This window comes from Equus caballus, chromosome 9 (assembly GCF_041296265.1).
Source record: "Equus caballus isolate H_3958 breed thoroughbred chromosome 9, TB-T2T, whole genome shotgun sequence".
NCBI lineage: Eukaryota > Metazoa > Chordata > Mammalia > Perissodactyla > Equidae > Equus > Equus caballus.
In genome coordinates, this window is record NC_091692.1 from 94,375,163 (window position 1) to 94,402,451 (window position 27,289).

At 52.5% G+C, this 27,289-nt stretch overlaps 1 protein-coding gene and 2 long non-coding RNA genes across 17 annotated transcripts in view; 1 reads left to right on the top strand and 2 right to left on the bottom strand.

Annotated features, from left to right (window-relative positions):
* The window catches only part of TRAPPC9 (trafficking protein particle complex subunit 9), a 622,816-nt gene that overhangs the window by 69,327 nt on the left and 526,200 nt on the right, over nt 1–27,289 (bottom strand). The window lies entirely within an intron of this gene.
* On the bottom strand, nt 367–6,023 carry LOC138915481 (uncharacterized). Its single transcript, XR_011421483.1, has 2 exons — nt 5,885–6,023; nt 367–5,660 (listed from the first exon to the last, which is right to left on the bottom strand). It is a non-coding gene; the product is annotated as an uncharacterized lncRNA (long non-coding RNA).
* Nucleotides 5,654–26,048, top strand: LOC138915480 (uncharacterized). Of its 10 annotated transcripts, none has more exons than XR_011421482.1 (5): nt 5,654–14,960; nt 15,414–15,469; nt 15,628–18,639; nt 18,821–25,029; nt 25,431–26,048. It is a non-coding gene; the product is annotated as an uncharacterized lncRNA (long non-coding RNA). The 10 variants fall into 10 exon arrangements; XR_011421481.1 differs by having other exon boundaries at nt 11,865–12,002; nt 13,864–14,960; nt 18,821–26,048; XR_011421476.1 differs by having other exon boundaries at nt 13,432–14,960; nt 15,628–16,780; nt 18,357–18,639; nt 18,821–26,048.

Sequence of the window (27,289 nt, forward strand, 5' to 3'; positions counted from 1 at the left end):
TTATGTAATTATTATTTTTTAACATCTTTATTGAGATATATTTCACATACCACACAATTGACACATTTAAGGTGTATAATTCCAGTTTTTTAGTATATTCACAGAGTTGTGCAAACATCACCACTGTCTCATTCCAGAACATCTTCATCATCCCAAACCAAAACCCTGTACCCCTTAGCGGTCCCTCCCCCCTCTTCCCTCCCCCTCCCCCGACAAACACTAGGTCACTTTCCGTCTCTATGGATTTACCTATTCTGGATGTTTCATATAAATGGAATCATGCAATATGTAACTTTTTATGTCTGGCTTCTTTCACTTAGCATAACCTTAAACATTCCCCCACATTTCAGCCTCTGTCAGTACTGCATTCCTTTTTATGGCTGAGTAATGTTCCATTGTAGGGATCTACCACATTTTGTTTAGTCCTCAGCTGAGGGACATTAAGTTGGCTGTGTCCACTGTTTGGCTGTTATGCCTGATGCTGCTATAAACACCCACATTCGGGCTTTTGCTGGTCAAATGGTTTCATTTCTCTTCGCCCAGGAAAGGACGTGCCTGGCTTTAAGTCCTGGTGTTCTTGTACCTAACCAAGGTTCAAAACAAGGATGAATCTCCACTGATTGGAATATTTCATCACTAAAAACATTGAATTTGATAACCCTTCTGAGGACAGAGAAACAAAAGCAAAGCCCAGATAATCCACTTCCCTTGTCCCACTTAGCATTCGCCACGATAAGGAAAGACGTGTTACCTGGAACTGTACAGAAGCGTTTCTAAAATTGCCTTTCCAGTACAATCTTGTCCAAAGGCAGACTCAGCAGTTTGCCTACGTTGCATCAGCAACATTTTGACTAAATGGGCACAGTGACGGGAGTGAAATGTCCTCTTTTAAGCATGCCTACAGGCTGGCAGTAAGGGAGCGGGAGCCGAGAAATGGCAGAAACCTTCACGAGTGCCACCGGGCGATTTCCTGCCCCAGAAGGGAGGCAGGCTATGAAATCGCTTTGCACCAGCGAGGCAGGTAGAGGGAAGCCGCCCTGGAGAATGAGTCTGGACAGGTGTCTTCCACTTGGGCTCTTCCCCAGCATGACGCCTGTCCACTGTTAGAGATGCAAAGCTAAGTGGGCAAGCTGGCATCAGGGGTCCTCTGCAGACCGGCCTGCCCGCCGTTCCAGCCTGTCCTTCCTTGTTTCCCCGCTGAAGCCTCTATTCTCTCTCCCCCCGAGCCTAAAGAACAGCAGCACTGGCCCTGCCAGCACCGTCACACCCAGAACCACATTTGCCACAGCACAACCAGCAGCCATGCCCACGCCCACCACAACCACCACACAACCACGGGACAAGCAGAACGACACCCTACGTGCCAGCCCCGAGGTCCAGAGAGTGCTTTCCTCAGTGGACGCCACTGAGCACCCTCCCCCGCCTCACTCCCCCGGGTGCTCCCAGAGAAGAAGCTGCTGCGGGCATATCTGGCATCTGAGCACACCTCCCTTGGGTGTGGATTCACCAGGAAACCAAAAAGGTATGAGTGGCGGGAGATTCTGTGTAGACAGGCAGACAGCACACACGCATTCATCTCTCTTGACTCCTGAAACCCACTGGAAGGATGGCGATGGAATGAACAGGGCAGGAAGCCACAAGGAAAGAGAGGCAATGCCGGCTGCGGAAAGAGGGCAGCTCATTCCGAGAAGAAGTGAAGAGGTAACCACTGAACAGAGTTGCAGATGCCAAGGAGAAAGGAGCAGCTGCTGGGGGGCAGGGGCGGGGAGGTGAGGGGTCCAGATGCCCGGTGTGGGGAGGGATGAGCACAAAGCCCCTGGTGAACAATGCTATGTGACCTCAGCCCCAGCAGCATGGGTGCTGGCTCAGGGGAGCTGACAGAGTTCAGTAATTTGATGAGTTAGTTGATATCATGTCGGTAGCTTGAAATTGGCCACTGCAGGAGCATTTACACCTCAGAATCCTACAAATTCTACAAACCAGGTTTTCCCCACTCCCCTCCCACAGACAGCTGGTTATTAAACATTTCCCAGCACATCACTGCTTAAATACCCCCTCCCCCAAATGGCCAAGGGGACCTCAGTCCGAGAGGACAAAAGTTGTATTCTTGACAGAACTTGAGCCAGGGAGCCTCCGGACTCAAGATTCCATGAAGCCTAGACACAAATTATTGAAGGCAGGGGTCCCCTTCTCGGATTTGGCTCTCGGCCCATGGCCCACATCAGGAGACTCCAGGGTCTCCTCTGGGGAGTGAAGTCCAGGGAAAGACCTAAAGACTCGGGTAGTTGGAGGGGTCCCCAGTGAACTGGGCAGGTCCCACCATGCCTCTCCACATGAGGCCCAGCAGTCAGCACGCCCAGCCCACGCTCAGAGCTCAAGTGTCCCTCCAGCTTTGGGGCCTCACTCTTATAGGAACACAATCCAAGGGGCACAGTCATTTGAGGAAAACCTTTAAAATGAAAGAGACTAGAACAAATAAAAGAGAAAAAAAAGAGGAAAACAGAAACAACGCAGGGAACACTGAGAACTTGAAGAAAGTCGTAGTTAACATTCTCAGAGAGATAAGAAGACTGTCCATCCATGAAAGAAGAACAAGACACTATAAAAAGGAACAATCGGAGAACAACGAAGAACTCTTGGAAATTAAAAATGTAATTGGAAAAATAAAAGAAGTTTGGTCCAGACTGGAAACAAAATTGTGGAAATTTCCCAGGAAGCAGAACAAAACTTCTAAGAGATGGAAAATGGGAGAGAAAACAAAATTAAAAGACTAGTCAAGGAGGCCCAATCTCCAATTAACAAGTATTCTGGAAGAAAAGAACAGAGGCAATGGAAGGGGGAATTATTAAAGAAATCATAAAAGAAATTGACCTCATTTTTTTCTTTTTCTTTCTTTTTTTTTGAACTGAAATGGCCCACTAAGGGCCCACTACAAACGAATTTCAAAAGAACACCATCAGGACACATTATGTGAAATTATAGAACATTGAAGATTGAAGAGAAGATACCAAGGCTCCCCAAAAGAAGACAGCTGGTTATTTACAAAGGATCAGGAATTCAGAATTCATACGGCAGGAGACTTCTCAACAGGAACATTGGAAACTGAGATTTTTACAGATACAAATTTTGGGAAGCTAGAAGACAGGAGCAACATCTTCAAAATTCTAAGGGAAAAAGAATTCTAAATCCTAAATCCAGCCAAATAATCAATAAGTTTGAGGAGAGACGAAAGATATTTTGCAGACATATAATATTTCAAAATACTTTTTTCCTATGTATTCTTTCTTGGGAAAGCACTAGAGGATGTGCTCCAGCAAACTGAAGGAGTAAACCTATAAAGAGAAGGACAGGGGAACCAGAAGCAGGGATCCAGCACAGAGGGGAGGCAGGTGGCAGGCCCACGTTGATGGGAAGGATGGTCCAGGACAGCAGCTGAGCATCAGGCCTGGAGGATGGACAGACCAGACTGGAGAAGGGCCATGAAAGCGCCAGGGGACAGGTCTCCAAGAACAAAACAAACATGGAGAGCTTAGCACATGGGTTTAGCGGTACTGAGAGGGGTATCATAGTTTCAGTGGAGAGTTCAAGAAAAATTAGTTTAGGTTCACAGAAAAGTAAACAAAGTAAAAAAAAAATAGGGCAATTATTAACTCTAGAAAAAAGAAAAAATTTGTACCAAGAAGGGAAGTGTAATCATACCACACAGTTGGCTCAGCTGTGAAAAATATTCAACTTGTCATAAGAAAAATCAACAAAAGAACTTGTGGTGATTTAACCAAACATTGTGATCTGACTGTAGCAGGAGGGTAGAGACAGGAAGTCAATAGATGACGTCTGACATCGAACAATCAGGAGAGACGGGTATATGGCACTGGGCGTTAATTTTGCCCTGCTCTTCTAAGGATCAGGACTCGGTGGGGGAGGAGACAGGGCTGGCTTTCACAATACGCCTTGTGCAACCAGTCGGCTTTTTAAGTCATGTGTTTATGTTAATTAGAATAAAAAATATCTTCATGGAAAATTAATCACCCAAGGACAGTGTTAAAGAATGAAATAATATTTTTAACTCTAGACTCCTCTATACATTAGCATGAGTATTTCCCGTACCCCAGAAGAACACACAAACCAGAGCCTGGAGTCTGGATCCTAAAAAGAGCTGTGCCTCCCAGGGGACATGCTATCGCTGGTTTGAACTTCAGTTTCCTCAACTATGTAATGGGACCAAAACAACCTATGTCACACAGTTGATGGGAGGATTAAAGAAACTAAGCACGTCAGGCTTGGCCATAACCGGTGCTGTATAAATATCTGCTGGACGGGCGCAGTGAAAGCGAGCTCCGTGCCTGATGGCTGCCAGGCTCCTAATCAGGCCATTATTTCCCATCTTTCTGGCCTTTCCTCCCCGCTGTCTTCTCAGCTCTCCTAAGATCCATCAGGGAAGGGGAGCTGAGAGCGGACAGAGCCAACGCCACCTCCTCGGGGTTCTGCTGTCCCTTTCGTCCACTCAAGAAGAGGGAAGGTGGGCGAGCAGAACGGGAAAGCGGGAGGGTGTGGGACTCACTCTGGCACATCTGTTTGACCTTGACATCTGTTTTGATCTTCACATCTGTTTGACCTTGGGCAAGTCAACCGTGGAGCCTCAGTTTTCTCCTCTACAAGATCTGTCACTACCGTGTGCCCACTGTAGGGCTGGTGGGGGCATGGAGTGAGCAAGGAGTGTGAGTGCCACGCCAGGCCTCTCCTTGTCCCACTGACATGCACCAAGGTGGCGTTTCCCAGGGTCCCAGTCAAGCCCCTCTTCTCCCACGGAGCGCCAGGGAGGGACACCCTCCAGACCTTCCTTCAGAAGCATGGTTCATGCCACTTGTTGGCAGAGCATGTGGCAGTAAGGGGAATGAGCCAGAGACCCAGGTGTGGAGATGAGTGCGCCCTGGGCCCCCCAAAGCGCTGCCTGGCCACTGTTGCAGCACAGGTAGGGAGGGGCGACAGCCCACGTGAGGGCTGTGGAGCCTCCTCTGGGCCTAGCGCTGCTCAGTGCTGGCGGGGCCTCAGCTTCCTGGGGGTGCTCCGTGCCAGGCCCTGGACAGGGCTCCTCTGGGGACAGAGAGTGAACCCAATGTGGCAGGCCTCGAGGAGCCCACAGAAGCACAGCACAGAGCAAATGATGACCACACGGGTGAAAGTGCTCAGAAAGAGGGCTACAGAGCGCATTGTGAGCACAGAGGAGGGAGAGCTTAGCCAGGCTGGGAAGGGGGTCACAGAGGGTTCCCGGGGGAGATGACATCAGAATCCCGCCCAGGGCAAGCTGACCCCAAAGCCCACTTCTCTCTTCCTCCCTCACTCTTCCACCTTTGAGCATGAAAGCCAGGAAAGATGAAGAAGCACCTTCCTCCAGATAGACCGCAGCTCTTCGGTCCCACCTGACATCTCCGTGCTCCGCGAGGCTGGGGTGGGCAGCCAGGGGCTGACTGCGATGTCAGGTGGGGAGGATGTGGCTGCTGAGAGGTGGTGGCAGATGCAGCAAAGCCTGGCAGCCAAGCCTCCTTCCATGCTAATGGCTTTCCCAGTAGAGAAAGGAAGGCGAGATACCAAGAACGCTTACCACATGGGCAGCCCGCGCCAGAACCCCTCGAGCTGTCAGAAAGCAGGAGAGGATCAGCCTGCGGGAACAGGCTGTGGTCAGCAGGAGGAAGAGGACATGCCCCGCAGGCACAGGCAGGGGCCAGGAGCCAGCAGGAAGACCCCACAGCCCTGAGCACAGACCCTGAGGAAGGGAAAGGGGATCCTCGACCCAGGGCTCCCTAGGAGCTGTGCCTTACGTCCCGGGTTCTGTGCTCACAGCTCTCTGTCCAGGCAGATGGGAAATGATGCTCAGAATACTCACTTTTCCAGGGCTTCAGAGCCAACAAGCAGCAGAGCTGGACTCCGAACCCAGGTCTGATTTCAAAGCGCTCCCCCTAAACTCTGCTGGCTGGCCTAGAAAAAAGAGCAAGAGCTGAGAGCTCCGAGTGTTCCCATCCTGAGAAACTCCTGGAAGATGCCACAGACAGACAGAAAGTGGGCACTGTTTCAGGACCCCGCACCCCAGAGCTCGGGCAAATCACCAGTGTGCCTGCAGAAAGAGAGCCTGAAGATGGCACGGTTGGCTCTAAGGGGGGACACTGTAGGCCACTTATGCTACAGGAAACCCGTGTGCTCCCTGCTGCCACGGGCACTGTGTGCAGTGGAGCGGCAGGTGCCCGGCCAGGACCTGGGGGCCCCTGGTTTCTCAGCCTGGGGCAGCTTCAAAGCCAGGGTCAGGCTGGTAAAAGGCACGCTTGGACAGTCGCTCCATCTTCCTACCAACGAAAGCGGGGGAGGAGAAAGGACGGAGGAAGAGCCTGGAGGCCCATGTTGTCAGTCCTCGGACGGCCTCCCGGCATTTCACCGGTCTCATTCTCCTAGTGACCGATATCACCACCCCAGGTTAGAGATGAGACTGGGGCACATGGAGAGTAACTTGCTCAAGGTCACACAGCTAACCTGAGACTCAAAGTCTTTCCATTTCTAAATCAACAAGATGGTTCAGTGCTCCACTCACATTCAACACTCGCTCACTCACTCTTCACTCCCCCGATACCTACTGAGGGCCAGGGACTGCGCTACCTGCTGAGAACTCACAGTGGAGAAGGCCCGACTGGGCCTGGGCTCCGGTGAACTATCAGGAGACACACACACACCGTGAGGGTGACAGGGGCCCACTGAGCTCTGCGCAATGGTCCCTGTTCTAACCACTTTACTCGTGTTCAAACACTGAACTACACAGCCACCCTTCAAAACAAGATGGAGAAACTGAGCCCAGGGAGGCTCAGGAAGGTGACACGGCAGGTGGGTGACCCAGCCAGGTTCACCCTGGCAGCCAGACTTGCGCCTGTGTTCTTAACCACTGGGCAAAACCAGCAGGAACGATCGCATTGGTGAGCGTCCACTGGACCACCTGCAGGGGCTCGGGGCAGACCTGCCAACTAGGGAAGCTTGCTGACGGAGGGGACGCGGAGACCTCGGAGGCAGGCTTGACAGATGAGAGGAGTCACTCAGGCAGCGTGGGGCACAGGGGAAAGCTGGCTGTTCAGAGACAGAGGCAGTGGGAGCGAAGGAAGAGTGAGAGACAGGGGTGCCTTCCAGGCCCAAAGCAGCTCAGCCTGCCCAGGGCGGGTGAGGCCAGGGGAGGGAGGCGGGGAGGATACAAGTGTCTCCAGGGAGTGTCCCTTTCCAGTCCGCCATGCTCAGACTTAGAGCGCTGCTGGGCTTTGAGATACCGGCTGTAGGGGGTCAGGCGGGACCCTAAGGAGTGACTCATCTCAACGTGGAGATGGGTGGTAGGGGCTGGCAGAGAGGCCATGGAGCCTGGACGGTTCCTTCTGACCCTGATGCCATCTCCGCAGATATCCCAAGGTCGCTGAGGGTTCTTGTGACCTAACTGCCATTCTAGGACTGGCCATTCAACAGTGCCTACAAGTGGCAAATAAAATCTTTTAAGAGGGTTATTTCATCTGTAATAATAGTCACATTTTAAAAACAGAAGGGTATCAATCATGACCTCCACAAGGGCAGGGGGCCCTGGCCACTCTTTCTGGGTAAGAACGCCATCGTGGACCTCCACCCCACTAGGAATGGGTTGTGTCCTTATTTCTGCCTCCATTTAATGACCACACTTTTTCTTCTTTCTCCTTTTGCTCCAGTTTAAATGTATGTTATCCTGTGTCTTGATGAATCCTTGTAAACCATTTAGGTCCCATCTGCAGCAGGGAGGGATGCAAACAAACGTATGCGCCAACCACCGCTGGGTGCCAGACCTGGAGCTGGCGCTCTCCATACCTCAGCTCTCAGCGCGCAGGGCCCTTGGAGCAGCCGCTGCCCAATCTAGAGCTGTGTCAAGGAAGGCTCTGAGAGCCAAGAGCCGAGACCCTCGTCAGTGAATGCAGCTGGTGAGGAGCAGCACAGGTTCAAAGTCTCTGACATTTCCACCTGCTACGAGGCCATGGCGGGGGCAACTCTGGCATTTCCGAACAGAGTCTTAGAACATTACTTATGGCAGTTACATCTCAGGAGTTTCTGTTTCCTTGAAAACTGAGAAGTTGATGAACTACTGAGAGGATGGGTACACGGCAAAGGAGATGACACAACGTCCTTCAGTTCAGTGCTAATGCAGGTACCCAGATGGCAGAGTGTCCTCAGGTCTCTCAAAATAGTGCTGCAGTGTAGGGGAAGCCCTCTCTGCCTCCGGGCCTCCCTGCCCCATGGGTTGGTTGCACCTGGCTTCTCGTCCCTTCCCCCGTTACCTGGCTGCTTCCCGCCAGCTGGTGCCACGATGCTGGTGGGCAGAGTGAGGCTGGAGCCCATGGCTGTTGCCCACAGGGCAGCCTTCTCTCTAGAAGGTTTTTCTTTTGCGAGGGCCTAAATTATTTCCACTTCTGCCACTCCTAGAGGACACAGCTGGCTGGCTATGACCATGGGCCAGAGCCCCGGCTTCTCAAGGGTGAGGTGGAAGGGCCACGGCTCAGGTAAAGGAGTTTCGGGAATGACCTGGAGCTACGGGAACAGCCCGGGGCCATAAAACATTACAAACTGCACCCTTGGATGAGAGTGCACTTATTAATGTCCCACAGAGCAAGATCCCCGCAGACAAACGGGAGGGCCCCAGCAATGTGCTGAATTAATCAACGCAGAATTTCAGTTTTGCAACTTTATTTTTAGGCTGCCACTTGTACCAGTAGACACTAAGCAACTGACATACACTGTTTGCACATGTGTGTAGGGATTAACACCCTTGTCTCACGGAGGAGGAAACAGGCTCAGAGACTTCAGGCAACTTGCCCTGGGCTAGAAAGTGACCGACCCCAGGTGTCTCCAACTCCAAAGCTTCGAGGCACTTCCTGTCTCGGGTGCCAGGCCCTCACAGTGATAAAGGGGAGCTCCCTGCCCTCTGCGGGAGGAGTCTGATTAGGAGCTGACAATGAAAGGACAGACAGTGGTGTGCTGGTAATGTTTAACAACCTGCTGTTTAGGGAAAAAACCCAAAACTAATTTGTCATTTGCCAATTTCTCTGGTGTAAATACTTCTCCACTGGCTGATATCTAGCTACCAACATGAAGTTAACTGAACTCACAAAATTCCTGAAAACATGAGCCAGTCCATAAGCACACCAGCACAGCCCTGGACAATCTTCCTCCTCTGCCACTTGGTGACGTCTCACTCACTCTAGAAGGATCGGTTCAAATGTCAACGCCTTGAGAAAGCTGTCCTAGACCTAGACCCCCTCAGACACAGTTCTCACAGGATTTTCAGACCCCTTGGCCCCTCATACACCCAGTCCTAGTCACAGACTTATTCCCCAGCACTATCATTGCTCCTGGGGGGCCTCTGATGACCGGGACAACCTCATCCGTGAACAGAGGTGACAGCTGGGAGACAGTATTTCAGAGACAATGGTAGATAAATTCCACTTATGAGCTTGGATGCCAGAACCCAAATGAGATATTAGCAAGTCAAATCTAGCAGTGTGTCACTAGAATAATTCACCATGACCGAGGACGGTTTATTCCAAGGATGGTTCACATCGAGAAATCTATCAGCCTAACTCACCAGAACACTTAAAAGGGAAAAAAATCATGATTATATTAATAAATGCCAAAAGTCACTTGATTAAAAAATACTCAGAAGACTTCTGGGGAAAAAAAACACAAAAAACCTCTTAAAACAGGAGAAGAAAACTATTTAAATTGCAAGAACTATTTTTACAAAAAAGCAAATATTTTACACATATACACATATATGAATTTCTTGCATTTCTAATTAGAATGTTAATTTTTAACTGGTCAAAAATGCTCTTAAAGTTCATATGGACATATAACTAAAAATAGTGAGAACGGGGCTTGTTCTGGCAGATATCAAAACTTATCTTAAAGCCATTATGAAAACAGAGCATGGTATTAGCACAGAAATAGACAAATCTTTTCAATACAGCAGATAAAAGAATCCAGAAATAGATGCATGTTACAGAGGAACTAAATATATTCCATAGGTGGCATGCTAACTCAGAGGAGAAAGGACGTTTTTTAAAATAAATTGGTCCTGGCATAACTGACTAAACATCTAAGAACACAAAACCAGGATCCACCTCACTCTCCTTGCACAAATAAACTCCAGATCAGTTAACACTTTAAATGAAAAAAGAATTTAAGAGAACACGTATATGAGAGGAAGTAGGGGAGGCAGTCCTAAGAAGACAGACATGCTGGACTGCAGAAAAAAATGGACTTTATATGGCAAAAGGCATGAAGACAAAGTCAAAAGAAACAACAGACTAGGAAAATGTACTTGCAGCACATACAGCAATCAGTTCTTATGCCCAGGTTACAATTTCCTACGAACGGATAAGAGAAAGATACACAACTGTGTAGAGAGGGGGGAGGATGTGCCAAGGGAATTCAAAGAGAGGAATCCATTGGATCAATGAACAGCAGAGATTCTCAACCCGACCAGTGGTCAGGGAAAGGCAAACTAGAGCAATAATGACGTGTTTCATCCATCAGAGTGCAAACTATGAAAACACAAGATTGAAAATACGAGGAGGTAGGCAGGTGGGCGTGCTCTCACAATGCTGGGGGTCTGTGAACTACAGCTGTTCTCACTTTACAAGGCAAGCTGGGGTATGCATTGACATGTCCAGTACACAGAGGAAACTAATAGTAGGACCTGACTTATGTAAAACAAATACATTTCATATATACGAAATTATATCTGCATGTGTTTATAGGAGCCTGGAGAAATGTGTAGAAGGGTATATATTTATGCCAGGGTGCTGGTATTGGGTTTCTCCTCAGAAGGATAGAAATGGAGAAGGTAGGGAGATTAACACATTTTATACTGCTTTGTATTATTTCATAAGTTAAAATGAATAGGGATTACTTTTATAATTTAAAAAACGTAAGAAATGGTTTTTAAGTGCTTTCTAGACTGAAAACCAATACCAGTGGCAAGGCTGATAATTGGTCTAACCATGATCATTGCTTACAGGACCCATGAGCTTGTTAAGGCTTCTGAGTAGAGAGATCAAGGATTCGCGGCACCGTAATAGCCTAGTAAATAGGAATCCAAAGGTAGCAGCTGGAGCTCTCCCCGCGGAGCTCAATGGAGAGAAAATGAATCGCAGTGCCGTGCTCGGCTATTGGCTGGGCCTAAATTGTTCCTCACTCTGAGAATTAGTTAAGTGGCTGAGCAATAAAGCAGAGAGATTTGAGAGTTCTTTCTCAGCACAACGGCTTGGACTTCTGCCCTTTCAGTCAGCACGGCTTTATCAGGGGCCGTGGTGTGCTACGCAGGGCCCCAGGCGGGAACTCAGGAGACCAGGCTCCAGCCCCGCTCGGCTGCCCCAGCAGCTCTATGGCCTTGAGGCTCTGGACAGACCAGTTCATCCAACTCAACCGAAAATCCATCACCTGGAGCTGAGCTGGGCCAGGCCTTGGGCATGCAGAGGTGACTTCTTTGGTCCATTCATCAATCCAGGCCAAGAGCTGGCCAACAAGGAAATGTGGGGAAACAAAAGGGATCCTGTCCTGTGGTGGCTCCCAGTTCACTGGGGTCAGCGACACACGAGGAAATGACCTCAATAGCTTTCTCAGTGGGGTCCTCCATTTTTGAAAGAAAAAAGTTGAACCTGAACATTGCCTGGGTACTCATGTGCCGTGAGAGAATTCTAGGTGCTGGACCCACGGGGACAAACAGAAACTGGGACCACGTGCTGGACGAGGCCAAGTAAAGGAGAGATGGACAAAGGCTTTTTCCCACTGTCCGAGCCTGCTCCCGCTACTGTGACAACACACCACAGGCCGAGCGGCTTCAACAACAGACGCTCACTTCTCACAGCTCTGGAGGATGAAGCCCAGGGTCAAGATGGCGGCAGCGTGGAGGTCTGGTGAGGGCTCGGCCCTCTGCTGGCAGGCAGCTACTGTCTTGCTATGTGCGTACACGGCCTTCCCTCTGTGTGCGTGTCATGTGTGGAGAGAGTGAGTGAGCTCTCTGGTGTCTCTTACAAGGACACCAGTCCTATCAGATTTGGGTCCCATCCTTAGGACCTTGCTTAACTTAATTACTTCCTCAGAGGCCCCATCTCCCAATATAGCCACAGCAAGACTTCAAGATATGAATTTGGGGGGGGATATAAGCATTCAGTGCATAACACTACCCTCCTCAGTGCCTGGTCACCCCAAAGGCACAAAGAGAGGGGGAGGGGCTTCAACTGTCACCCAGAAGGCAGAACTTGAGCTGGGACTCTGGCGGAACAGGGGGTGACATGGAGGGAAGGGTGTGTATATAAGACAAAGATGCCTGGGCTACGGGACGCAGGGTGGGGGCAGTGGGAGAATATGACAGGGCTCATTTAGACAGTCTTGACCACCTGGTAGAGAGACCGTCCAGAGCGGATGCTGTAGGGAGGTGCCGACCTTTGCGGGATGCGAGGGAGGTGCCGAGCTGAGAGGCAGTGGCTCTAAAGTTTCAGAGGACCGCCTGGCTGACATCCCTGTGAGCACACGCTCCGTGGCACGGGCGCCCACGGGCAGACAGGCGTCCATGCCATGAAATGCTAACAGTCTGGGATCTCAGCAGCCCCCCCTGCTCTGTTCAGACCAACACTTGTTACCCCGAGATGCTCTCAGACCTACCCTTGGCACAGAAGGTTTCTGAGAGTTGAACAGACTGGACTGGCTGCTGGGAACCATTCGACGTGTCTGTGAGGCCTGGGATGAAAACATCCAGGCCCTCCATTGCTGTAGCAGACACTGGTTCACACAGGGCGTTCACCCGTGTTGGCTGCCATGGTTTCACTGGGAGCCCAGAACACCTGGGAAGGGAGGACGTCATCTCCACTTTGCAGGGAAGGAAACTGAGGTTCAGTGAGTTTGCAGGGCCTGCAGAAGGATGTGGTCAGGCCTCGGGCAGTTTTTCTGGGTTTTGGAAAGAGCACTGCCCTTAGAGGTCAGAAAGAGCTGGACAGTGTGGACAAATTACATAATCCCTTCTCTGCAAACTGAGGGAGGTGACCAAATCAAAGGGCCGCTGTGAGGGTTCCACAGCACAGTTCATGTGAAATGCTTTGGAGACCTGTGGAGATGTTGGGCACGGATCACTGTCACTAATATCAGCAACTAGGTGGCCAAGGCCATGTGGTCGCTAGGAGCACTGAGACAGAGGGCAGGTGAAATGGCAGTGAGCTCTCACAACCAGCTGGTACAGCTTTCCACAAGTCCATTCCGTGGATTTGATGGGTCTTACCTTTTTAAAGGGTTCCATGACATAATACGTTTAGGATTGGCTAGGCTTGATATAATGCAGCTTTCTTTACTCTGGGACTTCTCAGAGATGCTCACATGCTCATGAGTCTCCAATAGCGGGTCGACATAACCTGGGCAGACCTCCTTCCCTTTTCACAGAGCATCGCCTGGAACCAGGGTTCCAGAGAGAATGCTTGGGGGCAGGTGCTGGAGTAGGGGTAGGACAATGACCTGGGGTCCAGGACGTGGAGTGATGGCCAGGGAACACCTGACTCATGGGAGTGCAGTCACCAAGGTGCCCCGGGGAGCAGCAGGGAGGGTGTCAGAGGGAGGCAGCATTATTGGGGTATAGGGGTGCAGGTAGAAACCACAGTGGCCAGAGAGGGAGAGGCTCTCTCACTGGGGTACCCAGGAAGGTGGCTGAAGCCGGGAACAGTGCCTGCCGGTCCTTGAAGGGCTGTCACCTCCTGGGCTTTGAGAGTCGAGCAGGCCAGGTCCTGCTCTCTCCTAGCAGCTGTGAGGTAGGGCAAGTCATTGGATGTCTCCTAGTTTCTCTTCCCTCAGCCCGAAAATAAAGGTATGGTGAGGATCAGTGGAGATGAGATTCGCCAGAAACGCCTCTGTCAACTACAAGCGCTCTTCAACGTAAGGGATGATCCCTGGGGAACTGCGACTTCAGACACCTGTCTACAGCACAGCTTCCCCGCCCATTGCAGACAGGCACTTTGAACACCGTGGTTGGTAGATTCTGTTTTCCTTCGTTTCTAAGCAAAACTGGGCCATTAAGCTCCAATCAGGACAAACAGGGGAAGGAGTCTCTCCACCTTGGTGTCCTGGGACAGCCACCAGGATGGGTCAGCTGAGCTTCTGGAGAGCTGCAGCCCAAGCAAGAGGGGACTGATAAACTCTCATCAAGAGCCAGGGGCAGAACCTGATGTTGGGGAGGTTCGTCTTCCCACAAGCAGCCTCCCCCCTGGGGCCCGCGGCTGCACTGGGTCCAGCAGCTCTTTCCCTCCCTGAACGGAGGCGAGGCGGCAAGGGGCCTGGCGTGGGCAGCACTGGCAGAGGCGAGGCGGTGAGGGGGGCACTGATTCCCTCAAGCCGGCTGTTCTGTCCATGCTGTCACTCAGAGTGGCACTGCAGAGGTGCTGGCCAGCTGGCCGTGGGCCAGCAGGGCAGTGGTGGGACTGGGGAAGGGCTGCCCCCACCACAAGCGCAGCCCCAGCTCTGACACACTGACCCAAGAATCTCTGCCCTGATCCCTGTGGGATCAATTAACATTCCCAATAAAAATGGAAATTTAATTTCCATAGTAAGTTCTCAGGAAAAGGTCACTTCTACCCCAGGGAAATTGGATTTCTTGGTTTATTTTCAGCCAGGTGTTCTGCAGGACAGAGCTAGTGACACATGTTCCATGGAGGATCCTGGGGAGCTGCTCCCCCAAACATGAAAGCCAACTGATTTTGAAGAGCGGCGGCAGCTCCAAGACAAGGAGGCAGAACTGAGTCTCAATGAGGAAGGGCTCGATTCTGGCGGGCTCCCTCCCTCCTTCCCACACTCATAAATGTGGATATTTACTGTGCAAGCCCACACAGGCTCTGGGGGCGAAAGGCAAGCAGTGTGCTCCATCTGCCCTCAAGAATGAGGTGAGCCTGCTGCCGGGGGGGCCAGGGGCTCCTGTGCGTTCCCCGGTGGGGCTCACGCTGCCTGGAGGGCAGGTGAGGAGTGCAGGAGGGGAGGGAAGCTCCGGGAAGCCCAGGGACAGGTCCAACACTGCCCAGGGGTGAGCCGAGAGAGGTGAGTGGGGCCAGTGGCAGCCAGCAGCCAGGCTTTGGGGGTCTGCAATCAATTGTGTGGCTACCAGAGAATACTCGGAGGTCCGTGATCCATGGAGAGGTGTGATGAGGGGATGCTTTAGAAAGACTGTTCCAGCAATGTGGATACTGGGTTGAAAAGACAAGACGAGAGGTAGAAAGGGAGAGATAGAGAAGATGGGGTGGGGCTTCTCATTGCCCAGGAGCCTGCAGGAGAGGCCTGCAGGAGAGGCCTGCTGAGCCCCTGGGCAGCTGCAGCCGTGGCCTCTGCCCTTTCTTGTGCAGTCACTGGAAGAACAGCCAGCACTCCAAGCGGCACTGGATAAGGCACGCCAACCCAGGTGGGCAATGGAGTTCGGTAGGAGGCGACTCTTCAGAGACCCTGCCTATCTCGTGGGTGGGGGCAGGGACTGAGGGGAGGGGGCAGAGGAGGATGAGGCCTTAGACATGGCCCTGGGTTCCTGCCATGCTGGCCAGTGATAAGGTGACTGTGGACTAGGCATGCTGGAGAGGAAGGAAAAGAATTCCATTTGGGAGATACACTGAACTGTAGACAGAAGGAACCAGCAGGTGCTCTGGAATTCAGAAGGGTTCGGCTGGCGAGGTCAACGTGGGACATCCTGAGAGTCATCAATAGGCACACAGAGCAGGACACAGGAGAGAGACCTCAGGGAAGGAGAACCAATCAGGAAACCCTCAGAGAACAGACAGCACGAAGGGAAGATCGCTCTTAAGAGCCTCCTGTGCGGCAAGCACATCAGATGTGCTGCCTCTTTCAATCCTCGTAACTTCGCTACAAGAACTGCCACCTCCTCCGTATAGGTGAGGAAAGATGCTCCAAGGAGTAGAGCCACTCGCCCCAGTCCTGCTGTTAGAGGCAGGGCCAGCAGTCAAACCTGCGTCCCCTGACTCCAAGCTAACGCTGGCCCACTGAGTGACCTGTGCTAGTTTCCAAAGCCGCCTTTGGTCCCTCTCCTCCTGCAGTCGCCACTCAGGGGCACTGGAGCTGGGAGCCGTCACAGAGGCCCCGGAGCCTCCTGGCTGAGAGGAGGCAGCAGTGTGTGCTCCAGGGGCCGGGGGCTCTGTCTGCCCCACTTCTTGGTTTTGCACAGGCCCCAGACATGTCACGCTGGAGGAGGCACGGAGACGCATCTTTTCAGCTGATATTTTATTAAATGATCATCAGCTGTGATTTATGGTGCAGGAATAATGCACAGACACAGGGTCAACCTTAGGCCACAGAGCCAGGCGTCCAGGCTCCAAGGACAAAAGGAAGAGTGGGGAGCAAGTAACAAAACAAAGGACCATCTTTTCTGAGCACCAATAACTTGCCAGGCACTGAATCCTTACAGCAAGCCCATGCATGGGTGTCCCTGTGCCCACTGTGCCACAGGGGACAAAAGGCACGGCCGGGGAGCTATAGAACTTGCAGCCAGGAAGGCAGGCCCCATTGGATAGCAGATCTCTTGTTCTCTCCTCCCATTTACAAGCAGGTGCACAGTGTCACCTCTCCACAGAGTACGGATCCTGGATCACCCCGCGTGCCCAGCTAAGGAGTCCAGGATGGAGGAGGCACTGAAAGATGTCAAAATTGGCAGACGTGCTGTGTTTAGAGAGATCATTCTCGATTGAGTACATAGGATGGGTCAGAGGTGCGCATTCATTCATGAAATATTTGTTGTGTTCCTACTAAGTGCCAGGCACATGCTAGGAACTGGTTTTACAAGGAAGCCTGATGAGTGCAGACATGTAAGTGAAGGCTGTGTGGCAGAGGAAGAAGGCAATGGTGGAAAGTCTGGGTGCTGGGGCCACAGAGGAGGGGTCTCCTATGCACGTGGAGAAGACGCTGATAATGGCAACAGTCCAGGCATGGGAGCGTGAGGGTCTGGGCCAAGGCCACAGCCTGGGAAAGGGAAAAGGTAGCAGATTCCAGAGAGATTACAGAAGTAAAATTTATGGGAAGTTATCAAAGAGGGATGGAGACATGAGTCAGAAGAATCCAAGAGGCTCCTAGCTGTCAAGGAGTTTTTTTGATCTTTGATCCTAACAGGGGCCTATAGAAAGAGAACCAACCACCCCCCCCACACACACATGCATACACACACTACTATACACGTACACACACTCACATATGCATGCACACGCACAAACAAATCACCTCAGTTTAACTAGGTAATTAATGACAATGCTTGTTCTCTATGAGAACTGGGACGGCCCTGGATTTCCACCCCAGCTTGCCCACTCCCCTCAGGGAGCCCCCAGCCTGTGGGTGCACCCCCATAGCGTCCTCACGTGCAGCACCCCCCAGGGGTCACCACCCCCCTTACACCAGGAATTCACCCCCACACAGAGCCCTCCTTTGACAACCCCAGACTAGGGGCCAGCACGGCACACAGACGCTTTAATCACAGTCTCATTTTTACGCAGAGCAAGTCTGTGACCATGAAGGCATTGCTGTGGTCTGTTTAGTGAGGGAGGTGGAATCACTTGCTGGAGGCATCTGTGTCCTGCCCACAGGTGGGAGAGCCAGGCGGTGCCCAGGTGTGGCCCGGAGCCCACACTCTTCCCAGGAGCCTCCCGGGGGACTGTCCCAACCTACTCATTACGCTTCTGCAAACAGCCTGTTGTCCTGGCCACACTTCAAAAGTGTGCACGTCTCGACCATCCCCCTTCCTCTGTGTGAAGAGCCCATTAACCTTGTCTCTCCAGGTCCTGCTTCCCTCTCCCAAGGAGACTGCGCTGGCATCCTTCCTTTCAGGCTGTCACAGGCCTCCCTAGCCAATAACACGTCATGAAAGGGGCAAGGGCAGGGTCGCCTCCCAGGGACCCCATTCTGGGTCTCTGGAGCTCCCCCGGGGAAGGCTCTCTCTGCCCTGACAGACTCACTGGTCTCCTCAGATGGAGTCTGATGCCTCATGAGTGCATTTTCTAATCAAAGTGCAAAACAAACTCCTTCTCCCTTGGCCTTCCTATAAAAATAGCAGCATTTGCATGATAACATCTGACTACCGTCCGGCACAGAGTCTGTTTTTAATACTCGAAATCTGACAAGGCATGTGCAACATGGAGATGAGAGGCTCAGGATATTCGGGTGTGAGCAGCTAGGGAGACTGCCATCTCTGCCAGAGAGCCGTGCTTCTGGTCACTCCTGGGGGAAGCGGGGGGTGGGGAGAGGAGTCAACAGCCAACCTGGTGCTCTGACCTCGCTATCTACCCTGGACTTCCCAGGCCTCAGCTTTGCCATCTGGAACTCGATGAGCGCTCAGCTAAGGGCAGGTGCAACATTCCAGGGAAAGGGGCATGCACGAGGCCCACCGGAGTGAGCAAAGGGTCTGCCCTCTGCTCAGAGCACCCTCACTTCTATTCAGTGTTTACAGCTCTGCCTGGAACGGCCTCCTCAGCAAGCAGTCTTGGCCTCCAATTGGATCAGCTGTCCCTCCCACCCGTGTGGTACGCAGAATTCTAAGGAGAGCCCCAGCGACCCTCACCCTCGCAGAATCTCCTCTTGAGGGTAGGTGGAACCGGTGAATATGATGACATCACTGTTATGTTACATTAGTTGGGAAATGAGACATTATCTGGGTGGGCCTGACCTAAACAGGGGAGCCCTGTAAGCACAGCATTTGTTTCAGTTGATCTCAGAAGAGGAAGTCAGAGATTCAAAACAAAAAGGATTTGATATGCTGTTTCAGGTTTGCGGCGGAGGGGCCACATGTCAAGGAGTGGGGGGCGGCCTCTAGGAGATGGCAGTGGCCCCGGGCTGACTGCCAGCAAGGAAACAAGGACCTCAGCCCTGCAGCCACAAGGGCTTGAATTCTGCCAACAAGAACGAGCTTGGAAGGGGTCTTTTCCCAGAGCCTGCAGACGAGAACTCCACTCAACAAACACTTGACGTTAGCCTTGTGCTACTCTGAGCAGAACCTTCCTGAAGCTTGACGCTCCCGTACCCTAGCTGACTCCTCCTTAGCTTTCAAGATCCTGCCAACAGCAGGGGCCTTCTGCCTCAGTTTCTCCAGAGAATTCTACTACCTGCTCGGCAAAGAGTACTCCTGGGTGGGCTGCTGAACCCTCCCCTTCCAGCTCAGACTCTCTCTCCCTAGTGGACATCCAGCCTCCCCTACTTTGGCTTGGAACAAGCTGGTCACAGGCACCTGGCTGCTAGCACAGGCTGACTGCAGAGGTCAGCCATGCACGTGCCCAGCAGACCAAAGAATTCTCCAGCTTACACAGAGCAGAGTCTCCCGCAAAATAGGTATCGACCCTCTCTGCATCTACTGGTTTGGACAATTCCATGGCTACAAATTTACATCTAGGGAAAAGACCCACAGACGGCAGAGGGCTGTATCTGGAGTAACTAGGCTAAGATTCCTACAACCTAGGACAATTACATGCACATTCACTATATTATTGAGAGCACGAGGTGGCTCCTTTATGAAGATGGAGAGGAAAAGCCACAGCACATGTGGGGAAGCCACTAGCTAACAAGGTGGAGAGGATGCCCATCTGGCAAGTGCCAGGGAAGCTGTCCTCCATGACTCTTAGCCTGGGGACCACCTAAAGTAGCAGGTACTATCATTACAGCAGCCTCCAGCTGAGGGAGCTGGAGCCCAGAGGGATCCACTGGTCCAGCTGACCAAGGACTCAGTAGAACAGCCTGAACTTGGACCCAGGTCCAGCAGGCTACAAAGTTGCTGGTTTTTCTGCCTGTCCTCGGTATGACCAGTTCCACATGCTGAGATCTTCTCCCTCAGTCTGTGCAGAAGCTTGAAAGGGGTCACACCTGAGAGATGCAGGTTTGGTCATCAGCATCCCTATTTCAAGATATGAAACTGAGCTCAGACAACCTAAGTCACGTGTCCAAGTGGCAGTGCTGCTATGGGAGCAGCTCCGTCAGGTTCCAGGGCCAGTGACTGCTCACCGCCCATGGCAGTCATTTCTACTCCATGTGCGGTGGGTTCTTTTGCTTCCACGTTGATTCACTTGGACAGGGTGCCTGAGACACTGCAGTGAAGATTTCAAAGATAAAGGTGCCCCTGTGACGTGGTGTGGGGCCGGCTGGGAGGAGTCTTTGGGAGTAGAGTGTGTAGATATAGGCAATTCTGCTGATGGCGTTTTGCTGGTAACAAAGGGGACCGTAAGCAAACAACTCCCCTCTCTGAGCCTTAGACTAGAGCACTTTTTTTAAATTGGGGGGCGTGGAGGGGGCGGGGTGAAACCCTGCACAAATCTCCACTCACGTGATGGCTCCTCTGGCCTCTTCGCCCCCCACAACCAGAGCAGAGCTGCGTTTTATTCATTTTACATGTTGGGTTGCGAACACACGGCATTAGACTAACAAATTTTGAAAGCCACGGAGCCAAAGAATCTGAAGGTCCTGCCTGGCTCTGCCCTGCATGGCTCTGTGATGCCGGTCCTTCCCATCCTCTCCCGCTCTCTCCTGCAGTCCTGCTGGTGTCAGTGTGCCCCTCCCTCTCTGCATGTATGTGTCTATGCACCCCTCCCTGTGTGTGTCTATTCTACATCCATGAAACATCCTAGCGGATAACCCCGGGAGATCAGTGGAAAGCAGCAAGAACGGCCAAGCACCACGCTGCTGGGAACTGATGGAGTCCCAGCCGACAGCAGATAAGAGACACTGCGGCCAACTCTGCTTTCTTTAATTAAGGGGGAGATTGATAAGAGCTGTCAGAGTGAAATGAAGAGACTCCAAGCCTCACTGGTTTGCTAAGACATGAGAGGGAAAGCTGAAGATTTAAAAAAAAAGTTTCCCTAGAAAGCCCACAGGAGTGATGGAAAGGACGGGGCACAGAAGGAAAAGTCTAGCAATATGGAAGGATCGGTCCCACTCCCAATCTCCAGCAGGGAATGTGGCCTCATCTCACCAGTTGCTTGGACAATTTGTATTTTTTTTTCTTGAAAAATAGTATTTTTCACCAAGGGAAGCGCTCCTGGAGAAAGAACTCGCTCTCCCTTCTCAGACAGGGAGGACACAGGCTCTGGTTCTGACCCCTGGGCTGGGCGTGTACACGTCCCCTGCAACCCTCCCCAGGGGCTCAGGAGGCCGCTGGGCCCCTCCTACAGATGGGCTCGGGGCAGACAGAGCTTGCCAGAGTCAGCCCCAAGGACTCCACCCAAGGCCGTCTGACCCCCCAAATGCTCCCTTCACACCGCCAGTCAGGACGCTGCAGCCCATGGGAAATACGACTTAGATGAGGACTGAAAACTCACAACTCATCTGGACGCCAGAAGAGAACCGAAGAGAAACAAGCTCGGCTTCCTGAAAGTCGTTTGGAACATTCTGTTAAATTCCCCTGAGCAGACACCAAGGCTCTGAGAAACCTCAGCATACATGGAATTTGTTCTGAGAAGAAACAAATGCTCTTTCAGGAAAATACTCCTAATTGGAGATACTGTATTTTGTAAACTAAAGAATATGATCTTCTAGAAAACTCCACCGTTTGCTACTGTTGCTGAGGACAGTGAGCTATGATTCGGCCCCAGCGCCTCCTGGGAAGTCAGGAAGGCCTGATGTGAGCTGCTCCTGTCTCTGTGATTTCTTCTTTGGACAGTGAGGACTTGGAGCCTAAAGACCTGGGTTCAAGTCCCAGCTCGGTGGTGAGCCCTTGAGCAAGAAGCAAAGACCTGTGCAATTTACAGTAGGATTAGGACACGGAACAAGAAAGTAGACAGAAAAATACTTTGTAAACTTTAAAGCCCGAGGTACCCATCTGTATAAAATGGAAGGTCTGTTCCAGGTCACAAGGTAGATCACTGTTGTTATCGTTACCACCGTGTAAGTGTAAGAACTCCGGGGGCAGTGAGCATGGGAGTGGGATGGGAGTGGGATGGGAGTAGGATGGGCTAGTGGCAGTGCATTCACAGAGCCCCCGACACACCCCTGAGTAGGCAAGGCAAGAGGGGGTGCGGTCCCCGTTAAGAGACAAGGACGCCGAGGTGCGGAGGAGGGTAAGTTCACTGGACGGGGTGCCACGCTAGGGCGTGCAGCTGCCCCAGACGGCATCTTCGGCTCCCAACCGAGAGTCCACAGCACAGGCCAGCTCCTCTAAAGGTTCTTAGGTCCTCGCGTCTGCCTCTACCTGCTCTCCCATTTAGCCCTTATTAGACTTCATTGACAGTTTGTGTGCTTAACTGCTTTTCTTTCTCACTGGACTGTAAGGTCTGTGAGCACAGGGACCATCTCTGTCAGGTTATTGCTGGATCCCCAAGATGCTCGCTTAGTAAACATGAATGGATGAACAGGAATGCACGACTGAGTGAATGCCACGGACGTTCGGGGCACATGGGGCAGTGCTGGACCTCGCATGAGGACCTGAGCTGTGGAAGGATCCCTTCTGGTCTGCGCCATTTGTGTCTGCTGCTGGAAGCCACTCAAGGGAGCGCCCCTCTTTTTCTGCTGCTGCTGCTGTACCTGGGAGCCCCAGAACCCTCGCAGGTGCTGGTTTCTTGGTGGGCATAATTCAGCCTACTTTCCTTTGGGCACCTGGCCTCCCCAGGGCCAGACTGCTGGCTGTGATGACAGGATATGTTGATGTTACCTAGGTGGCCACAGCTGTCTCCACCTGGTGGCTGCTGCCTGGCTGAAGACCATCGGACATTCTCGGCCCCATCAAAGGCATTTTTATGGCTGCCTCTGACAGATGGTCTCTTTAAATGAGGCTAGATGTCCAGGGGTTGCCTGGGAACTTGGACATCTATTTTCTTCCTCTTTTCACCCTCCCTTCCAGCCCCTGCTAGGGGAGATCAGGGCCTTGCCCAGCTGGTGGGTGGGCAGGCATGCAGCTGCAGCCTCAGGGCGGCCAGCCTGGTATCAATTGGGGCACTGACACACCAGGCTGGTAAAAATATACACGGCCACATGAGCTGGGGGCAGCCTCTCCCTTTTCACAATAGGGAGGCCTCTTCAGTAGGAACATCTACCAAATAACACCAAATGCGTCACAGGATGGCTCAGCCTCAGCTACCCACCCCGCCTTTGTTCAAGTTGTTACCTTGGAGGAAAACGCTCTGCCGTCTCTGCCTGCCTGGTTGCCCGAGACCTGCCTCCCTGACTGCCCAGGACCACCTGTGGGAGACGATGCAGGCATGGCCTCGGGCATGCGCTCCTCTGTACCTTCAGAGAATACAAAGCGCCCACTACATGCCCGGCACTGTGCGTGGTGCTGGGGACCTCTCGGGGGATGTGGGCAGCACAGTCCTGCCCTCAGGGGACATCTGGCCGGCAGAGGTGGTGCAAGAGCGAGGCCTGCCTCAGGTGGCTTTCAACAAGTGGAGTCCATGCGGAGGGAGGAACCAGAGAGGCCCCCACCCAGGCGATGAGTGGCTGACAGGCTGACACTGGGGGGTGCGGAAGATCAATCAATGGACTGAGGCCTTGTGTCAAAGGGATGCACAGTCTCTACTACTTAAAAGGGACTCATTGGAGCGGAGTCTAAACTCCTCTTGTTGGGCATTCGCTTGACAAGTCTTCCATCAGCTGCCCCCTCCACAGGGCTGTGTCCCTCTCACCTGTTCCTCCCACTCCTCGTTTCCTCAGGGCTGCCACCCTGCCTGCAGGGCATGGCTGAAATGCCACCGCCCCCATGAAGCCCTGGTTCTGTCAGTGTCTTCTCCATGCTTAGTTAACAAGATGAGGAGGGAAGGAAGGAATGTTCCAAGGAAAGCAAGCAGTGCTTCGGGAGAGTGAGCACGGTACCATTCAGAGATGGAAAGTGCCAGCCCTGTGCCAGGCACCGGGACGCGGAATAAAAATAAATGCCCACTCCTCCCCCTTTCTAGGACCCAAGGCTTTCACGGCCATTTTTTATGTTGTCTTCAACGGTCTTCATTTTCTGAGAGACTGTGCACGCCAAAGAAAGCACGCTGTTAATAATTCCTGTGCTTCTGGAGCGACCGCCGCACAGGGCTGCCATCCTCCATCAAACCAGAGGGAAACGGAACCTGCAGCAGGTCTGGGCTTCCAGAGCCCAGAGAGAGAAACACCCCCCACCCTGCCCAAGGCCTTCAGAAGTGCTGGAAATGGCTCCGAGCCTCCCTCTCTCACCTGGAGGACCTCCGCCGGAGCCAGGGAAAGACCATGGGACCTGTGCACTCATATATCCCCAGGGCTTGGCAAACAGCTCCAGATCAATATTTGTTGAATGAATAATTGAACAAATGCTAGTTATCATTTACCAGATGTTTTAACGCCAAACAATGTGGTAGTCATGGCACCAGGACAAACCTGAATGCAGATTCTTAGCAACTGATGTGACAACCCTGCCCGACTCCCCAAGAATGCCTGAGGGGCCTGGGTGCTGCCTGGGTGCCGCTGCCTGACGAGGGAGTCCCTGAAGGCCCTTTTGTTGCAAGGCTACAGGCCCTAAGAAGAGCCTGGCTGGGGGAGCCAGGTGTGAACCGATAATGACCCTCATTCGCCTTTGGTCTCAGGCCAGCAGTTCCCTTGGGTCAGGACTTCACAGCAACCGCCTGTTCCTGGATGACCAAGTGTGAGGGTTCTCAAGACCCTCCAAACTGCCCTGCTTCCTGCTGAAGGACCCCAATGTTATCTCCTGCCTCCAGGCAGAGGCAGCTTCTCATTCCAGAGAAGTGTGTGACCGAAAACAAATTTGTAGAGAGAAGCAGAGTCATTTGTTGAGGCCACCTCTGCCACGCTGGACTTGAAACGTGAGTGCCGTGTGATTAGTGCTTCCCATCCACGGGGAATGCACCTCCTTGGGGCGGCTGTGGGCTGTCCTCCGGGAGCCAAGGTGCATTTGATAGAGGCGGCGGCTGCATTTCATCAACTGCTGATGACTTCTGGAAGCTCTATCCAGGATCTAGAGGAACATGAGCTTGGGAACTAGACAGTCTTCTGCTGGCTCTAGGCTCTGCCGCCGCCAAGGTGAGTGACACTGGGTGAGTCACTTGATTTCTCTGAGCCTGTAAAATGGGGGGCATACCCCAAGCAACAGTGTGAGCCCCCAGCTTCATACCCAGTCCTCTCCTCTGCCTCCCCATGGGACTCCAGAGCCCTTGTTCCTGTGGCCTCTGCCCCAGAGACACAGCTGACCTTACACCAGGATCCTTACCCAGGGCACGCTCCTGGGCCCTCGGTCAGCAGGGGGTCATGAAACACAAATGGACTTTATCCAGAGCCCAGGAAAAACACAGAAGATTCAAGGACCACTTGCTGGCTGTCTTCTAAGCGCCAAGCTCTGCCTGTTACACGTACTTGCCCATCCTTCCTCATTCAGTCCTCACAGCAAGGCCACGCAGTTAAATGTCATTGGCTCCATTTCACAGATGCAGCAGGTGGTGGAGGGTCAGCGAGGTTTCCAGGCCACACGGCTGACACGTAGCTGAGCCTGGACCGGGATCAGAGCTACCTAACCACTCTCCAGCTTCCTAAACAACCGTGATGTGGGGTGAAGCATGCTACAGCAGCGGTGCATGAGATGCTGCAGAAGCACAGAATCCACCAGGGAATTGCGGTGGGGGGGGAGCGGCGGAGGAGGCAGAGACTGGGTTGTGAGTGGGTTGAGGAGTGTTCCCCCCAGATTTATGTCCACCCAAAACCACAAAATGTGACTTACTGTTAACGGGGTCTTTGCAGATAGAATTAAGTCTCGCTAGATGAGATCATCCTGAGCTTAGGCTGGGCCCTAAATCCAATGAGCGGTGTCCTTCTAAGAAGAGGAGAAGACAGAGAGAAGGAGGAGGGCCACGTAAAGATAGAGGCAAGGCTGCAGTGACGCAGCTGCAAGCCCAGGAAGGAACACCGAGGCTGCCGGGAGCCAGCAGAAGCCGAGAGAGGCAAGGGAAGATCTGTGCCTCGACCTCGGAGGGAGCGCGGGCCTGCCGACACCTTGATGTTGGACTTCTAGCTTCCAGAACTGTGAGAATAAATCTGTGTTCTTTTAAGCCCCTAGTCTGTGGTATTTGGTTATGGCCAAGGACATTCCTGGAGACTGTGTCTTGAAGCCCTCTCAACTGCAGAGTCCATGCCAAGGCCTGGCACGGAGCGGACCCACCAGGCCTGGACCACATAACGTGGGCTCCGTCGCTGCCACCTCCTCACCAGGCTGGCTGCTGCCTCGCACTGAGGTCTCTGGGTCTTTTGTTCCCACGCACAAGGCTCACCTACAAGTTGGGGGGTCAGCATGGACACTCCCCTCAGACGCTGAGGAAGAGATGGGAACACAAGGGCAAACACCTGCCTTGTTCTGACACCTTGTTCATTCATTTCCCATTTGTTCTATGTCTACTCTGCAATGTAGGATCATCCACGATCCTGGATGCCAGGAACGCAAAGTTGACCCAATTCGATTCTTAAATGCAGCACGTCTTCGCAATTAAGACACAAACGACTGGTATGCACAGAAACGGTAACCTTCGGGCAGGGCCTGGAAGGACGGGAGGAGTGCTGGACGTGAGTGCACGTAGGAGAGGGAGTGTGTGCCTGGAGAACAGGCAGGAAGTGCAGCTTGATGCTAAATCTCAGAGGGCCGTGAACACGCCAGCATAATCTGCACTCAACACCCCGGCCATGAACCACTGAGGGGTTCCATGGATGAGAGGTTTCCCAGCACGGGAGTGACAAGGTCCCACCCTGCTCTGAGAAATTCACACTTGGTACTGGGTGGCTCTCCACAAGGCCTCACCCCTGCTCAGATACGCCCATCAAGGGCACATAGGAGCCTGCCCTGCTCCACTGTCCCTAGAGCCACTAATGGAGGTCTGGCCACTTCTCTTTGGCAGTCTTTCCCTCGTACCAATGGACAAAGAGTTTTTTGCCACCTTCTACTGTGGTTGCCTGACTCTGATGTTCCCGCTCGGCCCTGGGAAGCCAGGAAAAGTGGTCTAGTCACCCAGCCCCCACTTCTAGGGTGCTTGGGAGGTTAGGATCTAGCGCTTGGGGCTGGAAGGTGCCACTGGGAAGTATTAGTTTCCTACTGCTATGGCTTGAAGCCACACAGATATATTCTCCTACAGTTCTGGAGGTCAGAAGGTGGAAATGGGTCTCAGTGGGCTAAAGTCACGGTGTTGGCCGGGCTGCATTCCTTCTGGAGTCTCTGGGGGAGAATCTGTCCCTTGCCTTTTCTAGCCTCTGGAGGCCTCTTACATTCCTTGGCTCCTGGCCCCTTCTTCCAGCTTCAAAGCCA